Below are 19,476 nucleotides of genomic sequence, written 5' to 3' on the forward strand. Positions count from 1 at the left end.
TCATATAGTGCAGGCAGCGCAGACCTGCTGAATAATACCGAGACGGCATCGCGTAACGCTTGTCCAACGTGTTGACAAGTTGCTTAAAGCCCTGGTTGCTAACAGTGCTAATTGGGCACATATCTTTAGCGATGTGAAATGTAATGGCAAAGTACTTGCAAATAGTGGAAATAGTTTTACCCTTCTTTTTAACGAGTTGCTGCTCTTGTTCTGACATCTTCGCTCGCGCTGAACACTAACAACACATGTCACTCTTACGTGGCCGAGTGGGCTTTAGGGAGGGGCGAAAGCACCCAGCAAAATAATCGTATTTGGTCAATTATGCTGTTTTTATAATTGTCGCAAGCCATAATCGTAATCGCGATTAAAATACGATTAATTGCACAGCCCTACTACACCTTTTACATCTCTTACAGCAGAGTCACCCACAATCAGAGTTGCAAGGCCCAGTCGTTAGCTTTCCCTCTAGCCTTTTACTTTTGGAGTAGCTATTGTGAAGAGGACGGTGTGTTGATTCTATTATCGACCTGCTTTAACAACATGAGGTATTTTTGATGCAGTAGGAAATGTAGCAACAGTAAACACATGCCGTCTCACATCATAACGACTCTTGACTCTTTGACCTATCGTACTCTCACTCGCCACTCTTCGTCCTCAAGCCCTCTTCATCACAGCCGTCCTTCGCTCGTACATCTGACACACCATCTTCACCTCTCAGCTCTGATTCATCCTCCCGTTTCCTGTCTTTTCCTTTCCTCCTTTTTGCCATTTGATTCTGTGACCCTCATAAGCTTCCAGATCCTGTGCATCATACCAGCGTCCCCAGGCAACTGAACTCTTGCACCTTCTTCAATTCTGCATTACCACCGCGTTTTATTACGGCAACCTGAAGGCAGCAGGTGATTGCTACGTGTTTTTGTTTATTTTCTGTGGTCATGAATTTGACTTAGAAATTGAATAATTCCAAGAGCGAAGAGGCGTCAGGTTCACATGTGGACTTCTCTGACAGATTGCATGTTTAGTTTGCTTCTTCCCATTGCTTGTCTTTCATTCACATTCACACACAGCAACGGAAAAGCCATCATTCTGGAAGTCAGTTATCCCGTAGAATACCGATTTTCACTTTTGCCCATAGACATTTACATTTGCATGCATAAATGAGTCCCATCTCACACACATACACATACAGATTTAAACACAGTCTTCCATTTGTATCTCTCTTCCTCACCCACATCACTTCATCCCTCACTTGCTGGCTTTGATTTCACATACAGCCTCACTTCCTTTCCTTCACTCCTCACCGCTTCTCATTTCTGGGTGACATAATGGCAGGTGTGAACGTTTCCAGTCGCATAAATACGGATTGACCTAACTTTGCATGATGCACTATCTAATCCCCACGGGGGGGGGGATATGTAATTACTTGAACAAGTGTGCATATAGAGATGCTGGATTTATGCATAGGAATCTTCTTAAATTCAGGTCAGGTTCATGTCACCATTTCCTTTCTCATTATAATGTTGCCACAGCATTAAGAATAATTAAATGAGTCATAATTTGCAATGTTGTTTAACTAACTCCACCACCCGTTCCTCACACATCTGTCAAGCTCTCTGTCCTATAATTAGCTTCTCGTATTCATGTTTTCCTCTTCTCCCCATCTCTCCCTGTTTAATTATGAAACCCCCCCCCCCTCCTGTCTCCCTCTCCTGTCTCTCACTCCCAGGGTGTCGGTGTGCGACGAAGACAAGGCTGACACATAATGAGTTCATCGGCGAGTCGCGGGTGGCCCTGCGTCGCGTGAAAGCTGGACCAGGACCAAACACTTTAACATCTGTCTGGAGGCATCCACCTCCTGTGAGAAGAGCAGAGAGGGGGCAGAAGGAATAAAAAGGGAGGAAAGCGGGATGTGTAGTGTGTTGAGGGAGATAAATGCCTTTCTGGCACCGTAATATTCAAACTATTAGGGCTTCCTGTGTGACTCACAGCCTCATCTTTTAAAGTGAAAACGTTGACAGGAGGAGGGAAGGCAGGAAATTGTTTACGTGCCAACAGGGATGCAACACTAAAATGTCAATATTTTTAGATGCATGGTAAAACACACTCCTGAGTGTCAGAATATATGAAATGGAAAGCATCCGTACAAATTAAAATTGGAAAAACACACTAATAGGCCCACACAGTTGCATAATATGCAGCTACTTGGAATGAAATGCGCAGAAACTTCAGCATAACATCTAGATATGATTGTTGATTATATTATTCCTCAACCTTAAAAAACCTTTGTTGCTTATATGCTCTATAACAGCTTCCTTGGAAGAAGGAGTTGTGTTGCTGGGATGCGCCCCTTTCCCACCGGACAAAAACACCCACTTACACCCACTAACATCTGGCTTTAGTGAGAAGGGTGCAATCAGCATTGACTCAGCAGTAGGTGGCTGCCCAAGCACCGAGGGGTTAATCGACAGGGATATGGACAATTCATATATTGTATTGACCTGCAACATCTCCTCAAAGCCAACAGCTCCATGTAAAGAAACATCAATATACTTGACGGAAACAAACAAAAACTCAACAAGATCTTTGTTAAGTCTTAAACAATCACATACTGTGGTGAGATAGTTTGAAAGAGCGATAAATAACGGATTTAAAAAGACTCGGTTACCAGCCAAAATTGAAACTAAGCATCCAACCTGATTCAACAAACAAAAAAAGAAAGGCACATTTGACTGATAGCACCTGGAAATTGCATGTTTTTAGCTGGTTTTCTAACATTAAAAACCTGTACATACAAAATAGTGAACAAAGTAGTCAGGTTCATACATTTCTTTGTGTACCGTTTGTTCATGACGGCTTTACAATGTCAGACATCAAAGAGACTTCCTGTTCACTAAGACAATCTTTGTATGATGAGTAGCATAAACGTATCACTTGATCTGAGCTAAAGGAGACACACAGCAACAGTGGAGCTGACATAGACGTTTAGCCATACAGTATATTGTGTATTGAGCCAATGTCAGCCGACATCAGTGCGAATAAAAATACAATATCTAAAAACAAATCTCAGGTAAACAGAGGACAGTTTCCTGTCTGTTCTCATAGCTCACAGACAGCTTTTTGTGCAGGCTAAATGTCAGCCGGATTATTTGTTGGAAAAGGGTACATGGAGAGAGTGGGGGAATAAAGGCTAGAGGAGATGGGGGGGTTGCATGGTGGAGCGTCAATGGTGAGAGAGAGCAAGTAAGAGAGGTGAGAAACAAATAGATTAGAACATAAAAGTGGCTGAGAGAAGGGGGCATGTGTTTGTTAAAGGGACGGGAGGCTGCTGTGTTTTTGTGCTCTGAGGGCTGCTGGTAATAGATTGGTCCTCTGAGGCCGGTGGCCACTCTGCGATCAAACGCTGAAGCCCCCGTCATCCTGCGAACCAGACACTGTGTCGGGCCTGTCATTTTCAGAGTGGCTTCACCTTCGACCCCATTCGTCTATTGCCGTTTAACCTTAGCTGCTCTAACCTGCTTGTACAGCTTTTCTGTCATTCATACCCTCCTAATTATTCATCTCTTCTACTCTTTGCCTCCAGCTGCCTTCACCGACAGCGATGAGCACGGCCCTTAGAGGAATCTCCTGCTACCTGAGAGAGGTGACCACACGACTCCTGTTATTTTTGCATGAAAACATTGCGAGCTTCTAGTGTTATCAGCTTTTAAATGGGCGATGTCACTTGTCATCAGGACGACAGAGTTGGGTTTGTAAAGGCCTTCCTCTACTTCCTAATTGGCTCAGTTGTTGTTATCATCTATTCTATTCGTATTCTATGCAGGGAGGTTCAAAATGGCAGCCATCTGTATTGGCCATAATATTTATGATGGAATAAAAAAGGGAAGTCAGGCGAAATAGCATCAATGGCAAAAAGTCAGCTTCGAGCGTGCCGGGGTGGATGGACAGATAAACCGAACAAAGAACATTGTTTGTTGACTCGTTTTTATTGTGTAACTTATACTACAGGGCCCCATCATGTTCATTCTCAGGTTCATATCTGTATTTAGTGTCTCTACTGTGACCTGTGTAAATGCTTTAATGTTCTTTTCACCCTCTGTCTGAAACCAGAGCCCAGTCTGCTCTGATTGGTTAGCTGGCCATCTCTGTTGTGATTGGTCAACCTCTTAGAGATGTCCTGCCCCCTTAGCCTATCATGTACAATGTGTTGGACATCACAAGTGTGATGTAGTGATATCATTATGTTACAGAAGTTAACAAAGGAGTCCAATTGGAGGTGTTTCAGGCAGGGGGGGGGGGGTGTGTGGGAGAGGAAACCCCTTCTGGAGGGGACGTTGGGATTTTAGCCTTTGCAGACCATTTACATGCAACAAAAGAACCCTAGAGGAAAGGGGAAAACCCCCCCAAAAGCATAATACGCCCTCTTAATCCAAACTCTAATGTTGTCCTGAACCTAACCAAGCTGTTTTGTTTAATTAAACAACATTAACTACATTTTAAACTGCAACCATTTTACTGCATGAGGGTGCAGTTCGCTTCGTATTATAATGTAATCATAACGACTAATAACGGCCATTTAATGGGCTGTAGCAGCAAAAACCCTGAGTATACTTTGGGTGTGTTTTTTTATTGCCTATGAAATGAATTATATTCTTTTGCTGATGTAAGCCAAGAACAACTTGCACACACAGGTCTGATTCTATAACTAGCAAGCCAATATGTTAAGAAATAACCTAATGTATTATTTTTGTAGACGCACAGCTGATTTGAGAGCCTTCTCATCACATATGGAGTACAAGAAGTGTAGTCCTTTCCCTTCATTAAGATAACTGGAGTCAAGCAGCTGCGTGTGTGTTACTCATCACATTCAAGGTTGTTTCATGTGATCGTCTTGCCAGTTCCCTCCCTTGCAGATCCACCCACGTATTTATCTCTGTCCCATTCGTCTGTCGCTGTGTGTGGCTGGCTTCACATTGATGCCTGTTTTTTTTCGACCTCCCTAATGAGTTGCTCCTCATCGATCTGTGAAGGTCTGAGCGGTTCTATCAGCAGATACCTGCTGCATCCTCACTAATTGCGAGTTTTAAAGTAGTCTACTCTGTCACGGCAGATGGCGAACTGGCTGTTGGCAGTAATGATGAGTCCCAAAGTAAAATAGGGACAAGGGAGAGAAGGGGGAAAATAGGAAAGAGATTAAGTTAAAAGAGAAAGCTGTGGAGACAATAAGAGGGAGGAGCATGAAGGAGCGTTTGGAATATTGATCGTCCTGCCTGTGTCCACCTCTCGCCTCAAGATAAGACTTAATGAGAGATGGAAATGGATAAAAAAAGATAAAATAGATATTAAGAGATGGAACCCATTTTATATTATAGGCAATAAAACGGAGCCTTTTCTGTGGAGAATCAGAAAAGATAACCCGAATAAGATGCACCTGCCGAGATGAAAACGGCTAATCCTATAAATACCACACATGTGTTGGTGCTGTCGGCCATGAGTGTGCGTCACGGTGCTGTGAGAACATCGTCTTCTCTTTTCCACCCTTTGATGATGCTTCCTCTCTTCCATCTGTCACTTTGAATCTACTCTGTTGTTCCGCTTGTTGTCAAATTCTTTGGTAACAGTTTGATGTTGTCCGTGGAAAATACTCCAGGAGCAACATATTGGGTCCCAGACAGGGCGAATAGATATTAGCTGTGTGGCAGATTAACTCAAATGTCAGATGAAACCTACCTGATCTTTTGTTGTTTGCTTCAGGGATGTAAGTTATTGGATTTGTGTCAACGTGATGTAATTTTCCAGCTCGTTGTGACAATTTCGAAACCGATACTGTTGCAGACACCTACTGTTTACCACTCAATTGCAGAGGACATCTAGTCTCCTCTGTAGCGGAATTCACATATTATTCTTTCTACTGCCAAAAAAAAGTAAATGTCTTTCTGCAAAATATAATCAGCCTGTCATATCAGAGGACACGTTTTTTTGGATGCTGAGATTTCATTATAAAGCCTTTATCTGCCAATACTGATGAAGTGACGATGTTATCATGCATTCTTAGTTCGCTAGAAGGAAATTAGATGGTCTACATTACAGCAAAGGACACTTATACATTTTGAAGCAAGACTGTTTAACTCAATAGAGAAGAACATATTGTACTTCCCACCTTCTAAATAAATTAATCCATAAAGTCAAACAATACAACTCACCCTTCTCAGTTCAATGCACTCAGGGGTGCTGTTACAGCCTTGCATGTTCATTTATGGACTAAATAAAATAAACATAAACTTTAATCTATTTGTTTTGGGTCTCCTAAAGACATTGTGGGTGTTTTACGATCTTCTAGACATTTACTATTACACTGCGTTGAAGCTTTTATCCGGTCACCTGTAGCTGTTCAGCAAAAGTTACATACGCTTACTTTTATTTCTGTTGCACTGACGCAGGATGAACTGTACTGTACTGCCAGGGTTTGTTTACTGACTGCAGCTTTAAACCTGCAGACATTCATTTTTTTTGGCCTCAGTAAACACAAACTGACATATTATTCAGTTGATATTTGAAGCGTGTTTGCAACCAGCTATGGTTATCTACACATCTAACGGACACAGAGCCACATTAGCATTCATTTGAAGTTGTGTTTGAGTCCACAAGTGTAGTATTCACTCGACCTTAAGCTATATTGATCTTTTTACCTAAACCTGAGGGAAATATCTCGCTTTTCAAAGCAATCATTTCAAAGGCTATTTTTCACTGAATTTAAATTCAAATTCAGAGGTTGTACTGTCATGTGCACAATAGCTACAGCTTAGATGTTTGCAATGGAAATCCTGAATCCCAGGCTGCCTTCAACAATGCAACAATGCAACAAACAATATACTTAAGAATAAATGACAAAGTAAAAAAGTTCACAAAAGAAAAACCCAGAGGGTAACACAACAATCATTTGGCTGACTGAAGAATGCCAATACATTGCATTATTACAAACTGGATGACCCAGTGATCATCAGCGGAAAGAGAGATCTTGGAGATTGTTATTGTTTAACTGTTGAATGCTTCATATTTCACAATAGAATAGAGTTTTTAGATACGAGTTTTTCCACTGAAACACAAATCAAAGCTGATGAGAGTAAACCAGTAAAGTAGGCAGTAAAACAAATACAAATGACCTGGAAGTCAGTAAACCACATAATTCACTGATTCAAGTGACCCCTTTTACATTATAACAAGTCATTTAATCTAGAAAAAAATAATGAGGGACCGAAGCTAGAACAACTTGATATTGTTGCCCGTTTCATCAGCAGGTCAAGGCTTGCTTTCAGCTCTGAACCTTTAGCCACTAATAGCAGCAACAAAAGCAGCTCGCAAACCTCTTTTTAAAAACACTCTTGTCTCCCCTCTTTATCTCTACAGTGGGAGACTGAGCAGATGAGAAGTCTAGAGGAGAGAGGCCCGTTTGTCTGCTCTGCCTGCAGTACTTCCCCCCCTCCAGTGATGGCGATGTGAAGGGTGAGGCCAAGGAGAGGGCTCGTGGCGGGTTGTGTGTCGGCGTCAAGCGCTGCGCCCACCTGGCAGCCATGGACGTCAACGGCTTCTCAGACCCCTACGTTAAACGTATGGACCATATCGAACCACTAAACTGCATGCCAGGGTGTATTGGATTAGACAAGATGGAGACATGTTGCTTCCTGTGCGATTAATAATGAATGTACATGATGGATTGACATTTCATGACTCTCATTCCAGAACAATTTCCAAATGACCTACCAGCAGCCAATCTCCCTCTCCATCTTGTTACCTGTGTTTGGCTTTTCTGGCCGCTCATATTGACCCCATGAATCACGTTTTGTCGCTCCCATGAGTGATGGCTGGATGTTAACCCCGTACAAGGTAATAGTGACAAACGAGGGCAGCTCTCACACAAGCGCAAGCCGTTGTGAAATATTTATGAGATAATGGCCGATATCGAACTGAGATAATGGTAACAGTTTGTGTTTACTGACAGCCATCACCATTGATTGAAAGGCAGTGACATGATCTAGAGTATGGGCGTTCTGTATCACTGAGGAGGGAGCTTGTGTTTGTGTCTCAGAGGCCCTTCTGAGTTTCATAACTCACTGATGAAAGAAAAGCAATACTGTGTGTGTGGCTGTGTTTGGAGAGGGCAGGAGGGTCCCTGGTCTGAATGATGCTCGCTGACAGCAAGTGGTCAAATGAGGTTTAAAAATCGCCCTCTTCTTCACTGGGTGATCTCCTGAGAGTTCTGGTTTTAAAGTTGATTCTTGGAAAAACCCATAACAACCTCCCATCACACACACATGAAGCTCAGCATGCCCCCACTCTTCAGGCAAACAACAATCTCCTTTCCCGTCACGAATTCAACTCTCCCTCCTTCTTTACATCCACCGAACCTACGCGCACACAGCCCTCACGCATCACCTTGTTTAATTTTGGATGCGTGATCGCATCTTTGCCCTTTGGGACATTTTTCCCAGATGCTTTGTTGTGTCTGAGAGCGTGTGGGAACATACGCTCTCAGAGCTGTGGGTGGTGGGTGGAAAGCAAATGTGAATAGAGATGTTGCCATGCTCCTTCCAGCTGGCTTAAAAATATCCTGAGCATTTTAGTGACACCTCTTGAAGGGATGCTGAGCTTTTTCACTCAGTGCTGTGTTGGTTATCATTTCTCACATATTAAACCTTAGAGGGAATAGGCATGACATTGTGGGAAATAAACTGAATTAACTTTAAGATGGATACAGCCAGCAGCTGTTAACTTTGCCAAAAGCACTGAAACAGAGGACACAGCCAGCCTGGCTCTGTACCAAAGTACAGTCAATACAAGAAAAGTCAATACGAATATTTCCTTAAATGTGAAACTGTACTTTTATCCAGAGTACTTGAATATGTCACCCAATTACAAGCAGGCCTACTGTTTTCATTAAAGACACTTCACTCTAGTTAAAGTACAGTCACTTTTTAAACCCTAAGACAGCCAACAGAAGATAATCTCCAATGTATTGATTAGCATATCGAATAATGTTAAGCAAATGTGTCATTAACACACCTCAACAAAGTGTGTTTCCCTGCAGAAGAGTGTGTTGTTGTTGTTGTTGTTGTTGTGGTGGTGTTGTTGTTGTTGTTGTTCTCACACCGGTCTGAACGTCATTCAGGGGGTTTTGAGCCTCACGTTGTCCTGCAGCAATCTGCTCCAGGTTTATCTTCTGTTGTCGTTCATTTTCAAAGCATTATTTATGCCGTCCACTCCCAGTAGCGGCATTGTCACAAACAGAAGAAAGCCCTCACACACCTCACTGAAGGTAACAGTTATTCAGAGAAGGCCGAATCCATCCACCATGAGACATGTTGGCATTTAGCATGTTAGCCTCGGTCAGACCTAGCATGAGGTGTTGAGGTGTGGCTGGATTTGCGCCACTCACGTGCCCACCGGGTGGTATAAACTGTTATATCCCTACGGTTAAATATACCGTCTTCTTCGTTTTTAACATTAAAATGACAAAAAATGACGCATAGGCCTTCACAAAAAAGACTGTTACAGTTATTATTTGTCCTCTTGCCTTACTGTTTGATTCTCTGTTGTATTTGCTTCCCGGGTGTGTTGCCTTTACTTTGCCTTGAATTTAGAAAGGTAGGCTACTTAATAAGCAATTGTATTATTATAAAAAGGGCCTATGAAGTACTTTCAATGTGCCTTCAAGATAATGCTTCTTTCTGAATCATCCATTAATGAAGAAGTCACTAAGAATATAGTAAGAGTGACATGCAGGGTGCCCAACTCTCACGCATCTGGCGTGTGACCTTTATATATACAGTCTATACGTGGGACACCACGCTTTCACTCTCAATCTCACGCTCTCACGCTGCCCAAACTATTCTCACGCCAAAAACAAGAATACCGAAGACTAGAAACGGTTTTGAAAAACTTTTGTCACGAAGTGATCGTCTTCTCAATAGAACATATTTGATAATGTCTTCTGGCCAATCAGAATCAGATAACGGCATGTTGTTGCCGGAAGTCCCGACAGAGAATAGTTTTGCTGTAGTACATCTCTATACAACATTACGTGTTGATAGAAATCAACACGTAATGAAATAAGACCCCACGGTGTGATGATTGATAGGTGTGTGGGCTGTCTTTCTTTTTGACACACAGAACAATGGGGGCTATCCACCCTTATCCACAATGTAAAGTAATTCACAGCCTCTTCCCTCTTCTCTCTGTGAGGAGCAGCAGGTTCAGCTTTCAGAACAAAGTAACACAAAACTAAATGGCATTAATTTTTTTAAATATGTCGTGTAGTAATAGATTTATTTATTTGTCTTCTCAAGAGAGTACCAGAATGTGTATTTTATGTTAGTATTTCAAAAATCTCCTGGGGGAGACTCCCCCCAGACCCCCCTGCAGGAGTTGGGTTTTCAGCATGTCAACTCTTTCACCTGTGGGGAAATTGCAGGATTGGCTCCAGGTTCGCCCTTTTTATTTACTACAAGACAAATGTGCCTTTTTATTTCATACAGTTCATTTGGGATTGAGACAGGGAAATAATCTAAACCTCACGCGTGGCATTTCATGCAAATACTGACTTGAGCCCCATCTGTATGGGTTAGCCCTACCATAGATTACCCAACAAAAATACTCTCTGGCAACTGCCGACCCGTATTGCGCAAGCGCAGATCTAAGATCCAGTAGAAATGATAAAAAAGTAAAAGTCTGGCTGCTTATTGTTCTACTAGGCCAAAATAGAGTGTGTTAATTAATATGTTTGGCAGTTTGGAGTAAGTCTGTAGATTTGTTTGTGTGTGTGTTTCATGTATAGGCTCACGATAATTAATTTTGTTGGATACATTTTCCAGGAAATTATTGCGATAAACGATAATATTGTCGGCACCGTTGTATGACCATTTTAGACCACTGACATAATGATAATATAATAATTGAAGTACATCCTTTCAACTGCTAGTCACATCTTCATGTAAATGGCAATTTATCGAGTTCATTTTTATTTATCGTACGATAAGTCAATTAATTGCTTAACGCGACAGGCACACAATAAAACAGTGGAAACAAACATGTGTTTGACTTTCATTAGTGAATGATACGTTGTGCCCTTTATAGTCTGTGTCCAATTTCTGTATTTGTATATATTGTATATATATCCTATATCCTATATATGCTAAGGTCCCGCTGCTGACACGATAGCAGTCATTTAGTGCTCATATGTGTAATTAAACCCATGATATCCAGAATCTCACTCCAGCCAGGTACCCAAAGTTGGCAACCCTGGTGAACGTTCTCCACGGCTCTCCGTTTTAAGTAAGTATCTCATTCATAGCCTTGGGTGTATTATATTATACTTAAACAGGTAGATTAATAGCTAACATTAACGCTATTGACTGTGTGTTTTGATAGATTAACATTAGAAAACATAGGCCTACAGCAGCTAGCTAACTGTTAGCCTACTGTTAACCTAGCTTAGTTGTGTAGTAATGTTTAAGTAACCTAATTGAAGTGTAACATGTATCATTAACATTATAAGATAACTTGATACTGCTCTCAAATTTAAATACGTGATAAATTCAATCTGTGTCTTGTTAGACTTTATTATTAGTTTGTGGCTAATACAAGTTGAATACTGCCTGTTACTATGCTTTTTTTTTTTTGTAGCTTCACCCGGCTTGTATAGAGAGGCGAAGTCACGCCCATCTACTTCCGGTTCATGGGACCCCGGAAGCGAAAAATTATACATTGAATTCAATGGAGAGAGAAAACGTATCTTTTGATCCCGTTTGAATTGTGCCAACGAATGACACATATGATGTTTGTCAATCTTAAACAATCATTTCCATGTAAAAGAAGTCACAGTTTGTCGTAAGACTGTTGAGATATAAGACTATGAAAAATATGCAACTAGAAAGACTACAAATCCCAAATCCCATTCTGGGTCGCGTAAGTGATGTCATAATGCTCCAAGACTGGTTGCAACTCGCAATTAAAGCAAAGAAGAAGAAGAAGATCTCATAACTGATTTATTCCCTCCAATAAATATAAGAGATTGCTCCAATAAATTCACTTTTACAAGATGCCTGTGTGCTTTGTACCAGGTTGGAATCACAAAAGTGATCATACCACTGCTCGTTCTATCGCTTCCCGTCTGATGAAAGGACCAGGAGTCGTTGGACCAAACATATCAGGTAATATACATGTTTTGCATGGAACATAGTCAAGTTAGCTACATAGCTAGTAGCGAGCACGTTAGTTAGCATCACATTACTTAGCCTTGTCATTTGTATTAGCCTTAACATGAAGTAAACCCAAATGTATTTTGTGAAACATTTGAAGAGTAGCCTATCGCCTCCTCCACCAGGTGTCTAAGGGGGCGGGAGGTAGGCTAACGCCACATTAGCATCGGCGATCTTTTCTACTTAATGCTATCTGCTCAAATGGTTAACATTGAACATTAAAAGATCAGGCAGTTCAGGGAGAGTCGAAGGAAGGCAGGCAGGCAGGCAGGCAGGCAGGCAGGCAGGCAGGCAGGCAGGCAGGCAGGCAGGCAGGCAGGCAGGCAGGCAGGCAGGCAGCTTTGCATGCCATTCTTCTGGAACGTGTTTCATTGTGATGATAGTGAGTCAATCCGTTTGTTGGAAAGACAGTAGTTGAGTGATTACTGATAGAACATTATTAAAAGAGATAATTATTCAAGGTGTTGTTACTTTAACTGTTGTTACTGACCTTTTTCTCTTTTGTTTTCTTTACCATATTCACACTCAGAAGGTGTAAAACAGATCAGCTGGGTATTTCTTTCCCCATCCACATCTTCCGCCTGAACTCGTATCTCAGCCCATACGAGCCACTAACCAAATACCTCAGCGCAAGGTACGCTGCAAATGCAACGCCTCAACACCCACTCTTTCTCACCGAAACAGGGAAAATGGCCACACGTTTCTGGTTCCAGAAACACTTCCACAAAGTCTTGCTTATTTCGGGGATACGCTCAGAACACTATTCGAGCCATTCCTTCCGCATCGGTGCAGCGTCCACAGCAGCGAGACTAGGCACTTTCCGACCAAATCATCCAGGTCCTGGGCCGCTGGTCATCCCAAGCTTACCACACTTACATCCGTAACAATCTCAACAATCTCAGACGGGCACACGCTCAACTCAGTTCCATTTAATCCGACTCTTTTGGGGGCCCGTAATCAGCCCACGCAGATCATGCCGGAGACGGAACCCCCACTCTGAGTCTCCCACTGCACGGACCACAGCTCGTCCTCCCAGATCATCTCTTCACCCCCCTCACATCATTCACATGTTACTTCAATAAACTTACAAACATCACTTTGTTGTGGCGTGGTTCCTGCTAGTGAAATGAGGTTAAATTGTTAACATAGGTTCAGGAGCATGGCCACGCCTAAAACTCCGCCTCGAACCACGGCCACCCCTATTTATATCCGGCAAAACTTCCGGCCACTGCTTCCCTCCATCCTCTCAACCCACCCTCCCTCTCGCTTCTACCCATACAGTTCCCCTTCTGACTCACACCGAGCGATACATCCATCCATCCCTTCTTCCCTCCCTCCCCTCAACATCCCTACATCCCTCATCCCTACATCCCTCATCCCTCATCCCTACATCCCTCACCCCTACATCCCTCATCCCTACATCCCTTCATCCCAACATCCTCTGCCCGTCAACATTTATATTCATATACTGTATATACTAACATTTTAATTCCAGGTACCGTCTGGGGGCCGTAATCAGCCCACGCAGATCATGCCGGAGACGGAAGCCCCACTCCGAGTCTCTCACTGCCCGGACCACAGCTCGTCCTCCCATCATCCCTTCACCCCCCTCACATCATTCACATGTTACTTCAATACACTTACCAACATCACATTGTTGTGGCGTGGTTCCTGCTAGTGAAGATTCGTAAAAGCAGACGCAGCCTTTTGTTTCCCATGGAGACAGTTTAAAGTCAATACGTCTTCATCTGATGCGGCTTTTACTGTCAAAGGTTTTTGCGACTGGAAACACACATTACAGACTGATAAAGGACTGCTAATGCATGCCGCATCAAAAGAACACATTCATGTGAGAGTTTGTGGAGAGAGAGACAGATACGCGAGGAAACACATAAGGAAATGAGTACTTTGGTGCAGAATCAGCTGGCACGGAGCCGTTATTACGTGTCAGCTTGTCGTCAGGGTTGGGAGAGTTACTTTGTAAATGTAATCAGTTACTGATTACTGATTACATGGCTCTGACAGTAATCAGAATACAGTTACAGTTACGTGTCTTAAAAAAGTAACGTAATCAGATTACTTTTAGGATTACTTTTGGATTACTTTCTTTTCCATCACAGATGGGTATGTTTTGGTGAACAGGAGACACAAAAAAAGCAAAAGGAAACTGAACGTGTTTTACTGTTTTAATGGCGTATCAAGAGCACAACTGAAACATCACATCTGAAACGATGTAACAACATAATACACTTGTTGGGGATGCAGCTTGGGATGTGAGGAGTGAGGGACACGGCTTAGAACGGGCGTGTCGCCTTCTGTCCTGCCAGTGTTGGCAGGACATGAATTCAAATGTCGAACTCGGACTTCATTTTAAGGACATTTCGGCCAGGGGTGTAGAGCTATATTTGTTTAAGCACCGGATTGGCAAAACAGGAGAGTGTGTGCACCAGTCTGCCTTGATCTATGAATTAATGTCCGTGACACTCACAGTGTCTGCTGCCCACAGCTGTTTTATAAAAGGAAAACCTCCTTCACTTCATGAAATCTCTGCAGCACCAGGAGGCAGCGGGAGGATTAACTCAGCCTCTGAGAAGACGAGCGTGCCGCCTTCACTGTGTATACCTTCAGAAATAATCATTAGTAAGGCTAAAGACTAAAGAGCGACCGCAGGCTGATGTGTTTTAACCACACACACATATACACACACACGCGCGATTAAAACGCAGACTTTTGTTCCTCCATGTTTCGTTGTTATTGTTTCACTGAGCGAGCGGACCCCGCGATTTTGGTCCATCTGCGGCGGTAAATGAGGTTAAATTGTTAACATAGGTTCAGGAGCATGGCCACGCCTAAAACTCTGCCTCGAACCACGGCCACCCTATTTATATCCGGCAACACTTCCGGCCACTGCTTGTCTCCATCCTTTCAAGACTGACAGCCAGACCGTGACTCACGCCGCGCGTCGTCACGGTTCAAACAAGCTACACGCTACCACCAGAACATTCAACTTACCATGGATCCCGAACTGCTGATCAACTCACCAGAGTCAGACGAAGATCTCTTCAACATCGGCTACCCGCCATCCACATTTCAGCAGTTGGATCTAAGCCAAGCATCCGAACGGAGCCACGTGCGCTCGGCAATCAGTGTTCCACACACCAGCCGCCACAGCTCCCACTCAAGCTCCCCCAACGAGGACACCTTCAACTCCAGACAGGTCCCAGGCTTCGTCTACTCCGCCAGCGAGGGCAAACAACCGGGGCCACAACAGGCACAGCCAGCTCCAATCTCCCCACCACGCCTGCCTCATTAGCAGCCCCCAGCCACTCGCAGCGGCCCACGCGACACGCCTCTCGGACGGAGCCGCGCTCCGAAACGGAGCCCGAACTACGGAGGTGGACAGGTCACTCAACTCCAACGTTTCCTGAGAGAAAACGGCATCCACTTTCGCCGAAACGACAACAAGGCTAGACTGTTCAATCTCTACAAAGCCTACAGCAGCACAACGGCAAGAGCAACGACACACACAGCTCTTCCTGCTCCAGAGCCAACCACCGCGTGGCACGCGCACCACGGGTCGTGACGTCACAGGCCGCCGTCCTCCTCCACGGACACAGCCCGACTCCCCAGCACCCCCTGGTGGGGGCCAGGTCGTATTGCCCTCTGTACCTGCTCACAGGCTTCACGAAAATCCTCTTGCAGATACATCCCTTCATCCCTCCATCCCTTCTTCTTTCCTACCTTCAGCAATCCACAGCAACCCAGCTTCCGCTTACCTTCCTCCTCTAGCAGCTAACCCCGTAGCAACAGCGCCTCACACAGTGAGCAGACGCTCCGGTCTCCCTCTCTCGACCCTCGCAGTGAGCAGACGCTCCGGTCTCTCTCTCTCCGACCCTCGCAGTGAGCACACGTTCCGGTCTCTCTCTCTCTGACCCTCGCAGTGAGCAGACGCTCCGGTCTCTCTCTCTCCGACCCTCGCAGCGAGCAACGCTCCGGTTCCCTCTCTCGACCCTCGCAGTGAGCAGACGTTCCGATCTCTCTCTCCGACCCTCGCAGTGAGCAGATGCTCCGGTCTCTCTCTCTCGACCCTCGCAGAGAGCAGACGCTCCACTCTCTCTCTCTCTCTCTGACCCTCGCAGTGAGCAGACGCTCTGGTCTCTCTCTCTCGACCCTCGCAGTGAGTAGACGTTCTGGTCTCTCTCTCTCTCGACCCTGTAAGGAAATATTTGTATGTATTCATGTTAGTAAACTATGAATAAGCTTAAAATGGGGAAATGATTTGTGAAAAAACTGTGAGCTGGATTTGGGGCCTGTTAACATGTGGTTTTTGAGGACAAAGGAAGAAGGGGGAAGGTGAGGAGTTGACTTACAGTCAACTCAGATCTAGGAGATAATAAAGCTAAAGCCACTGTGATTGGGAAACTTAAGAAGTGAGGTGTTGGTGATATTTGGGCAGCCAATCACGGAGGTCTGGAAGGGAGGATCAGATAACTCCTCCCATTGTTAGCGATGTATTAAACACGGGAACCACGCTGTGTGCTTTCTCTCTTTCCTCTGGCTGGCTCACGTGAGTATCAGGTAAATGTGGGATCCCAAAGATAACTGTATTGAATTTGTATTGTATTGATTGTATTGCATTGTCATATTACCATTAAAGTAGATTATTGTTAACGGTTAATTGTATGCTCTGGATTCCTTCCTGTAAGATATCAGCTTGTTTAGGGACGTGCGGAGATTTGAAAATGTGGACTAGTTATCCATACACATCTCTAACAAATGGTGATCCGACGTGCCAGAAAAACAGAGCTGTGGAGGGGTCCAGACGACCGCAATGGGTCGGGAACAAACACTTTTAGACATCTCAGACAATCAAGCAGAGCCCTGCAACTACAAATAAGGTAAAAAACTTTAGGATTGTCTGTAGGCGTTTCAGTGTTTTTGAAGTTTAAATGGAATATACAATACATATTTTACTATGTTAGGAAAGTTATATAAAACACGTGAACGTTGATCGCAAGGTAGACAGAAAGTCCTGCGTAACGAAAGGTAAAGCGGTTTGGCGTGGACCTCAGGTAGTTTATTCCTGAGTGGCGTGGAAACGATGCAGTTTGTGGGTTGCGAGGTGAAATTCCTGCACGACAAAACCTGGAAACCCGATATTTCAGATCGGGTCACCGTTTAAAACTGGGGTTAAATAGCAGACTCAGGCCAATAGCTAAGTGCCAGCGGTCTGCTATATGTTCAATTCCTGGGAGAGAACGCAAACGTCACCGGCTCTCGTTTCCCTTGTCTGTAAAAATGTATTTGGAAAGCAAACGTGTGATAAAGGGCTCGCTAAAACCTGGGTTTTTAGACCCCATGGAATGGTCACATTCCTTATGAGTGTTGAAGCACCGTTCAAGGTTTGCTTGTCTGTTGAAATACACATCACATTATCAAGCTGGACAAACTGTACGGGGAATAAATCTGTGTGATTTTTACCTAAATAACCTGTGTGAGCGATTGTCTGTGGAAATCAGACAATCGCTCAGAAGAGTGAAGCTCATTTGTGCTCTGCTGCTGCCATCTAGTGGCTGAAAGGGGGAAGCACGTTAACGACGACAATAGCCCAGTATATTAATACAAGTGAACACATATTAATTAAGTCAGATAAATAAAAGCGAAGTGAATATGGAACGTCAGAATGGTTAAGAAAATTCTGAAATTCCAGGGAGTTACCGGGAGCAACGGGAACAGATTAAGAGATTGATTTTAAGTGGAATCAAACAGGGAGCTAAAGAAAAGGCTTGTATATTTAAATAAATAAGCTGTCTGTAGGTTGTCATTGTTGATTAGTAAAGACCTTGTTTTATGTTGGTAAATGTAATGGTACAAGAGCAAGCTATTCATCACAATTGTATTTTTAGGTTATGAATAAAACAAAAAGTAGTAGCCTAAGTGATAAGCAGAAGGGTTTTTGAACGTTTGTCAGTAATGTTTATATGACAGGGGTGCTTAGGCCCGCTTCGGTTTTCAATGTGCGCCATCACGTTAAAACAGAGGATTGGTGGCATTTTCAGTTCATTGCTTGCTTCCACACGCCTTCCCCCTCCTTGTCTCTTTCACGACTTTAGTTAATGCATTAGAACGATTGTTAACTTGCCGTGTTTCTAGAAATCGAACTCACTGTTCCGGAACGGCCTTTCAAAATAAAAGCCAAAGGCCGCTGTTCGCCAGAGATGCCTTCACAATAAAACAGTAATTAGCTTAACAATATATTTAACTTATATCACGTCCTTAAATATTGATTTTAATTCATTACAGATCTAACCTGCTTGTAACACAACTTAGATAAACAATTTCAAAAAGAATAGAATAAGCAAAAGTGGTTAAAGGGGGTTTCCTGTCTGGCTCATTTGATTTAGACATTATGCTTGTGCCTCGTTGTCAAGGCAACAGTGGTGTGAAGAGGTACTGCGGTTTTGGGGGATTTCTGCCGTACAGAGGACAAGTGTGTCTGCCAAGTGATTCCTTCCCTCATCTCAAAGCCAGGGAGAGTTTCCTTGGAGCCCACTGACCAGGGCCGGTCCTAGCTTTTTTGGGGACCCTGCCACTGACTACAGCTGCATCACTGACTGTGCTCATTATGACAAGATCTTGAGACATGCTTGTCTCAGATTGTTCTGGAGGAATGATGCAATGATTTTACAGCATAATTGTGCAAGAGTTTCCCAGTTGGTGGTGGTGTAGAAACCTTAATGCTTAGTGTTTAGATGGGAGGCTGCTTGTTTATATAATGGTCTGGAATGCTGAAAAGATTAAAGTTTAATATTCTTGGTTAGCAAACAAGACATCTGATTATTATGTCACACATAATAATCTTGTTATAGAAACTAGCTATGGGTAAAACGTGTGGTTGTTATACCATTGTTATCATGAACAAAAGTAAATAAGGAAATAGTATCTGCGTAAAGATGAATGGATTTCATATCCTAGAGGGGATTAGTTATTGTGAATACTTCACAAGGTATCTACTAATGTATTGTAAAGAACTTGAATTGACTTGATAAATAAGTGAAGATAAGAAGATGTATTGACCATAAATTAGTCAATTGGTAAATAAAAAATAGCGGAAAAGAAAGGAGAACTATTAAAGTGAAGTGGAAAATCATTCTAAAACACACTGATAGGAAAAGGGGGGGGCATGAAGGAAGTATGCACTGGACTTTTTATTGTGTGTGAATTT

General features: G+C 43.3%; 1 protein-coding gene and 1 long non-coding RNA gene across 2 annotated transcripts in view; both read left to right on the plus strand.

The window, feature by feature from the left end:
- LOC117464596 (double C2-like domain-containing protein alpha) overlaps window positions 1-19,476 on the plus strand; it is a 66,644-nt gene that overhangs the window by 23,771 nt on the left and 23,397 nt on the right.
- Window positions 1,845-7,584, plus strand: LOC117464323 (uncharacterized). The gene is made up of 3 exons (XR_004554072.2): window positions 1,845-1,857; window positions 3,581-3,640; window positions 7,405-7,584. It is a non-coding gene; the product is annotated as an uncharacterized lncRNA (long non-coding RNA).

The sequence above is a fragment of the Pseudochaenichthys georgianus genome, chromosome 19 (assembly GCF_902827115.2).
Source record: "Pseudochaenichthys georgianus chromosome 19, fPseGeo1.2, whole genome shotgun sequence".
Lineage (NCBI taxonomy): Eukaryota > Metazoa > Chordata > Actinopteri > Perciformes > Channichthyidae > Pseudochaenichthys > Pseudochaenichthys georgianus.